Source organism: Eumetopias jubatus, unplaced genomic scaffold (assembly GCF_037043125.1).
Source record: "Eumetopias jubatus isolate StellerSeaLion01/CBP00866 unplaced genomic scaffold, mEumJub1_p1.0 scaffold_1, whole genome shotgun sequence".
NCBI classification, from domain to species: domain Eukaryota; kingdom Metazoa; phylum Chordata; class Mammalia; order Carnivora; family Otariidae; genus Eumetopias; species Eumetopias jubatus.
The window spans coordinates 96,677,841-96,685,012 of record NW_028274807.1 but is presented as its reverse complement, the minus strand read 5'-3'; the positions used below and the strand labels follow the sequence as shown (position 1 = coordinate 96,685,012).

Genomic DNA, 7,172 nt, shown 5'->3' with positions numbered 1-7,172 from the left:
GTCAGGCATTACACTAGGACTTCTGAAAGTTGTCAGTTTTCAGGTGGGATGCTTCTCTGGGGGCACTGCTAAAACATTTGCCAACCATTGTTTTTATATGCAATTTCATCTTGAAAATATATTCCCTTATACTGAAACATCCATTTTTCCCTCAATTTATATTTTTAGACGCATAACTCTTTCCTATGGTATGTATGTTATCTGTGACAGCTGTCACATGCTATCAAGGATGATGGTTTAGTTTTTTAAAGAAAATAGCTTTAAAATAGTACTAACCTAAAAATAAATGTAAACATCAATTTGCGCCTAATGTCCTCTATAGGAAGAATAAGTCACTATATTGTTTATATACGCAATTAATTTTAAAAAAATAATTGATCCATCTTTTTAGAGATTCTGCTCATCAGACAGCTTTTCAGACTGCCTTGAAGAACATCTGCCAAACTTCCTGGGACCATAAAGTCACTATTGGGCCATGTAATATTATCTTAGGAACTTCTCCTTCCTGCTTTGTTCTTGTTCACCTGCTTCAGTAGCTCTATCATTCACTAGTCCTCTTACTGTTTCCCTCACTGATTCTGCCTCAATGCTGTAAATTATATAGTTCATTTCCTCCTCTCAGATAGGCAGTCTGATTTCAAAATATCTACCTTGAGTCACTGCTAAACATATCATTTTAATATTTTCTTGCAGGCCCAATGAATAGATGTTGTATATTCCCATGTCTGGTCCTAGTATAGCCAGACATATGGCTCTGCCTAAGCTCTCTTATCTTCCAGTCCTTTCCATCCTCTGCAGAGTTTCTCCTTTCTTGGAAAATATATATCAAATCCTTAATGAAGTTTTTATCCAGGAAACTTTGTCTCTACATAGCCAAGTCCCACAATATGTGACCTTGGGCTAGCTTCTGAGCTGTAATTTCTGAAACTATAAAACAAAAATGACACCTACCTCCTACACTTACTGTATTAAAGCCTATATGGTAGAAATTCCTATTACATAGTATGAATTTTAACCATGTTAATTTCCCTCCATACTGATTTACTTAATATTATTTATCAGATATTAAAAATGGCATAACACAATGCTATGTTGATAAAAGATGGGTTGATGTTTCTATGACCACTCTCTGTAACAATTCAGCCTCTCTGAGTGAGGAAAGCTTCATCACCAAGAAAGCTAGCCAGCTGTAACAAGAAAATCTACTGCCCATTAGAGAATTTTCCCTTAAGTGAGTTTGAGTCATGACTTGCTTCCTGGAATTAATGGTGTCTTTTCTGCTCACCAGGACTTCTTTCAAAATAGAAAGCTCTATTAATGTTAACACTTCTTGATGCCTCTAAAAAAGTTCTGGATTTTCTGTGCTTTCATCTGTGGCCCATGGCAAGTACTTTTATTTTTTAGATCAATGACAAGGTCTATTTGAATGAAAGCAGAGGAGCAACCCAGGAACCACCCAACTCAAACAATGCATAAGTAATAGCATTTCAAACACTCAACTAGAGCCTGTGATTTTACTCAACCTAGACTTGGGAGCTGTGATCTTTGGAGTTGTTACACTGAAGGAATTGGCATACATTATATTTTTAAGCATACATACATACATATGTATATATATAAAACAAATATATATAGAATATATATTCTATATTCTATATCTATATATAGATATATACATCTATATATTCTATATAGATAGGTATATAGATAGAATATATATATATATTGAGAGAGAGAGAAAGAAAGTCAATTCAGCAGATGTTCCTCTTTCTGCTTTGAGGGAATGACCATGATTTGGAGAATAGTTCCCCATTGGACTGACAGAAAAGTCCTGGGTTTTACCATAAATACTTTTTTGGTTTCAGTTATTGCATTATATCCTTATTTTTAGAGGGTTGAGTGTGTACTTTCATTTCAAGAAGCCTCAAAAGAGAGAAATCAACCTTTATTGTTTGAGGTAAGGGATCAGGAGCAGACCTCTATCTCCTGACTGATATGGGATGACAAGCCACAAGTTAAATCAAAAAGCAGACTAGTATTTATTCTCTCAGCTGTGACACTTTAGCTTGTATCTCTGAACCCCTGTGGAGAGAACAAGGTCTGGTGACTACATGAGTGAGAAATAGGAGAGCATATGACTTCCTAGGGCTGACTGTGTTCCCTATCCAGAAGGCCTGGGAATCACACTTTTTTTAGTATAAGCTAGACCAGTTACCTCTACATTAATCTATTTGCAGTGAATGGTAACCCTCAAACAGCACCAAAAGTGGATTAAATGCACCTCCCTTTTTAATTTATTTTCTAAGAATCTCAGAGCCAACTTTAATGGTCTAAAATGAAAACTTTACAAAGATCTCAAAAATCCATTATTTTTCTTACATTTAAATGGAAGTTATTATTTTGGTTCTACTGGTTAGGCTTCAAAAGTTGGTGAAAGCCCTGAGATTGTATACATACATTTTCTCAAAAGAGGGCCCAAAACTTTCATCAGATTCTCGAAAGGACACATGACTACACAACATTAAGAAATACAGCTTTAGTTGGTCTCTGTTCTAGTTGCATCATTGTTTTATTCTACATTACCATTAATTTTGTAAGCCAACATAAATATATTGAAGAACAAAGGAAATTCACATGTTGAATAAATATTTTAAGAAAATAAGCTGTCATGTTAGAAACTAAAGCACTTTGTTCTTTTCTATCTCACACATTGTTCTCACTTGAAATGATGATGACTAAAGTTTCAGATCTTTGGTATAACTTCTTACTTGTCTCAAGCCACCCATTCCTGAATTTTGGCACATTTCACATGGGCTCTCTGTATCCTTTCCACACATGCCTAGAAAATACTTTAAATACTTCGAAGTTTACTACAGTATTCTTGGAAATGAGAAGCAGCTGAAATAATTGGAATGTTCAACCTTTGCTTAATGACAACCAGTATCTCTAGAGTTAGACTTAATTGGGCAGGGTCCAGTAGCATGTATTAACGGTGTGGATTTTGCGTCTGCTCCATATTATGGTTTCAATTTACTTATTTATTTATTTAACTGATGACACAATTTTATTGGGGGATGCAATCTCAACTTAATAGTTTTCTGGCACTAACAAAGTGAGGTTATAATGTTCTTCTGCAATCTCTTCTCCCTGACCTCTTGTCTTTCATTATCTCAAACTCCCTTTGATATACCTGATTGCCTGCCTTTCAATACTCTGGTCACTAATGCAATTACTACCACAGTGTTTTTTCCCCAGTGCTCTTTTCTCCCTATTCTTTGATAAATATTTTCATTTTCTGACATAAAACAGTCTCAGGCATTTTCCCTATCCCTTCTCTTTCATCTTGGACCAAAATATCTGCAGTTGGATGTAGTGTTCCCCCATTTCTGTCTCTACCTCTCCACTGGATTTATACTTTTTGATATTGTGAGAGAAAAGGTTTTAGAACACTGATGGGATAAGGAGTCTATTTCCTGATGAAGTTCAAACTCTATAGAGAGACTAATCAACACCCTTCCTACCACTTCCCCTTTCCACCATGAAAAATTGTTAGAAATACATCAAAAGGAATAACAAATGTCAGATATTTGGTGTGATTTTGACAATGCCCAGACTGAGTAGACAGGATTAACAAAGCATGAATTCTCAAACTAAGAACCTCTTCTCAACCTAAACCAAGCAATCTCAATGAAAAGTCTTGGTTACATAAACCGATAGCCCTAATTTAAGATGAATTCAGGCATGCAGGCACCAAAACAGAGCTGAATGGACCAGAGAGATGGACAGAGGGCAGAGAATGATGAAGACAGTCCAAAAGAAGCAAAGTACAATAGAGAAGCCATATTAGATGAAGAGCAATAACAGAGATTAGCCACAGGGACAAAGCGGAACCACCGGGAATGCACAAATATACAATGTCAAGGACTAAATGGTTGATGACAGAAAGGATCTAAGGAAAAGCTTCTGAATTGTTCTTTAGCAACTGTATACTAGTGGTAAAAAACCCCAAGTATTGCATGAATCAGGCTTAGTTCTGTTGATCTTTCCTCATATTGTCCAAGTTAGAGCTCCAGCACAAGGGACTTTTTCTTTTCCAAATATTGTACTTACCAGGAATCAAGAAGAATGTGAGATGCTAAACATGAGAAACTAAATTCCAGTTCCACATCAGAAAAAAAAAAAAAAGGAATCTATAATATTGGGTTTCACTGAGGGAGCTGAGCTTTACCTGTGCTCTCTATCTTCATACCAAATCTGGTAAAATTCTTTGGTCAATGTTAAATATATTTTTTGTTGTTTTAGTTTGTTTTGTTTAATCAACACAATGCCCAAGGGGGAAAATGTGACAAAAAACAAGGTAAGACAGAATGGTGACAACTAAAATGAAAGAGATTTCTTTGTAATGGAAAATTTGGGAAAATATTGTTCCATATGTCAATAAAATACAATTTTCAATGAAATAAGTAGTTTCTGTAAACTAGAAATTACCAAAATTGCCTCAAGAAAAAGCAGAAAATTTTAATCAGCCCCAGTAACAAGGAAAGAAATTGAGAAAACTGTCAAGGGATTATTTTACAAAACTTGTTCTGTATTCAGGTAGTTTTATCTATAAATACTCTCAAAAACAAGTTACAGATACTGTGTAAGTTTTTCAAGAATATAGGAATAGCTCAAAAGCTATCCAATTCTGTCCATATAGTAAACATAATAGATTCTAAGAACTAACAATGGTGGCATTTAAAAGTAAGTTATAGACAAGATACTTTCAGGCACAAAATGTGAAAGTCAAACAAAAATTAGAAAACAAGGATCAGTTGGAATCTTCCCAGCTAAAAAAAAGAGAAAAAGATACTTTGGAAACTTTTATATGACCTGTACTTCTGTATATAGTTATGGACAAGTAGAAATAAATATGTTTATTACTGAAAGGAATATGAAAAACTGGTGGCAAGTCCCCCAAATCCACACTTGCATCAAGCATTAAGTGTACTCTGGCAAGTAGCTTGTAAGATTAAGCTCTGCATGTGGAGCCTTGGTACTCCTTTTTCGTATACAGCCAAGGTGGGTAACTGGAAAAGTTGAAGAATAAGAAACCATTAGAACAAATAAATAAACGAGTAGGACAAAACACGTGTTTAATTCAACTGACTCCTCTTCAGGATTTATTTACAGAAAATTTAACATCTGTTAACTATGATGTATCTTTTTCACATGTTAAAGCAATGTTTTATGATAGCAATTTCAAGCTAATGGACCATTTGCAGTCATTGAGTCCAGTTAATGCAACAGCTGTACTGAAGCAAATAGAGAAACATGGAGACATGAAAATAACAGATCTATACCCTCAAGACTTTAAACAGCTTTTTGAAACTATAGAGTGTTCCAAAGAATCCTGTAGGTGGCTATTTGATGATTGCATGGAAGAGATGATCATGTAGGGAACTTGACTGCCCATGCATTAGCAGGAGCCATTGATTTATTTGGAAATTATGGCACAAATGGAAGAGAACTAAGTTTGAAAAGCTTCCAGCCTTTCAACAGAAGATAACTGTTCTTGTTTTGCAGATTGGGCAGGTAATTTCTTCTGAAGGTGATACCTTTAGTAAATTGGATAAAACCATGGCTGCTATTTTGTTCACAAAAAATAAAATGAAAACTTCAGTTAAAAAAAAAGAAAACAAGTCTCAATGGTGTATTTTAAAAGTCATCATTACCACGTAGCTTTTATGTGATGAATATAAGCTTAAATGTTAGGGTATGTAATAATATAGATTATCACATCAAGTAGCTTAATAAGGTTATTAATAAGAACAGCTGAAAGACAAGGGATTATTTAACTCAATTCAGTATTTATTGCTGAGAAAAATATTTTAATTAGAATTTGAAGAGTACATCTGTAATTACGTAAGGAATATTTATGACAAAATGTGAACAACAAAATTTGATATTTAATGTTGACATCTGGGACATATGTGGCTTATATAAAGAATATTTAGGACAAAATGTGACCACAAAATCTGTTATTTAATGTTGACATTTGGAAGACGTGTTGCTTACAAAACAGGTACAAAACAGAAATATAAAATAAAGTTGTTAGATAGGAAGAGGTAAAATCATCATTATTTTCTCATATGATTGAATACCCTTATTATTATTTGCAAATGGCATAATTCTATACCTAAATTTTAAAAAAAACTTAATTAAAAGATGATGAGGCTTAAAAAAAAATAGAATATAAAATGGCCAGATGAAGTAGGGATATTTTCAAACCATTCAGTAGAAAATCTTTTTTCAATTCATAAAATGCAATGCCAGAGAAATGCCATTAATAATAGCAAAAACAAATCCAGCTATTCCACTTTGGGGTATTTATCTAAAGAAAATGAAAACACAAATCCAAAGAGATATATGCACCTCTATGCTCACTGCACCATTTTTTTTTTACACTGGCCAAGATATGGAAGCAACCTAAGGCTCGATCAATAGATGAATGGATAAAGAAGATGGGATATATATGTATACAATGGCATACTACTCAGCCATAAAAAAGGATGAAATCTTGCCATTTGTAACAGCATGGACCAACAGGGTATTATGCTAAGGGAAATAAGTCAAAGAGAGAAAGACAAATACCATATGATCTCAATTATATCTAATCTAAAAAACAAAACAAACAAACAAAGCAAAACAGAAAAGTCTGATAGATACAGAAAATAAACTGTTGGTGACCAGGAAGGGGAGAGGTTGGTGGGATGGGCAAAACAGATGAAGGGTGTTAAGAGGTACAAATTTTCATTCGTAAAATAAATAAATTACACTGATATAATATACAGCATAGTGAATGTTGTCAATAAAATTATAATAACTTTGTATGGTTACAGATGGTAACTAGACTTATTGTGGGAATCACTTTGAAATGTACAAAAATATTGAATAACTATGATGTACAACTGAAACTGATAGGATATTGTATATAATTATAGTTCAGAAAAAATAAATAATAGCAAAATATTTACAGTCTCATAAGGTCAGCCACTCCATTTTGCAGGTCATCGAACAAGAGATTGATGACTAAAGATGAATACAGTTTATCAATTTCTTAAACAAACATTCCAAAATATAGAAATGGTTACATTCTCCATTAAACTGGAGAAGCAGACTTTGCTCTATGA

General features: G+C 33.8%; 1 pseudogene; it reads left to right on the top strand.

Annotated features, from left to right (window-relative positions):
* The first annotated feature begins 3,765 nt into the window (after positions 1–3,765).
* On the top strand, positions 3,766–5,442 carry LOC114209019 (dimethyladenosine transferase 2, mitochondrial pseudogene; annotated as a pseudogene).
* Positions 5,443–7,172: the final 1,730 nt, after the last annotated feature.